Raw genomic sequence first — 450 nt, forward strand, 5'->3', positions numbered from 1 at the left:
CAATAGGTCCGCACACAGCAATGATTTTGAGGATAGGGCAAGATCAGGAAATGTGGAGTTGCATGATTCAAAAGGCATCAGCAACAAAGTGGACAGACAAATGGAAGGAGATGACAGAAGTTCACAGAAAAAAAAAATACAGTCTGACTTTAGGACTCTGCACAGTTTTTTCTATCTGGAGGAGAAGTTTTAGCTTTGGAGGCTAAAGAGAGAAGAAGAGATTCTAAGGAGACTTAAGCACAGTGAGGAGAATCTGGAGCTGAAGAGCTGTGAACTTATGAGTTATATGGTGGAGCTGGAGGAGAAATGTCATGGCTCATCTCAGAAATCACTGCAGGATGTGAAAGACACTCAGGGTAGGTATTGGGTTGTGAAACTAGAAACACCAGAGATCCACTTTTTGGAGCTTGACACTGTAAGCAATGTTCCTGAGGCGCTTTTTTTTTTTTT

The sequence above is a fragment of the Elephantulus edwardii genome, unplaced genomic scaffold, assembly GCF_000299155.1.
Source record: "Elephantulus edwardii isolate Elephantulus edwardi_28Jun2011 unplaced genomic scaffold, EleEdw1.0 scaffold00115, whole genome shotgun sequence".
Taxonomy (NCBI): Eukaryota; Metazoa; Chordata; class Mammalia; order Macroscelidea; family Macroscelididae; genus Elephantulus; species Elephantulus edwardii.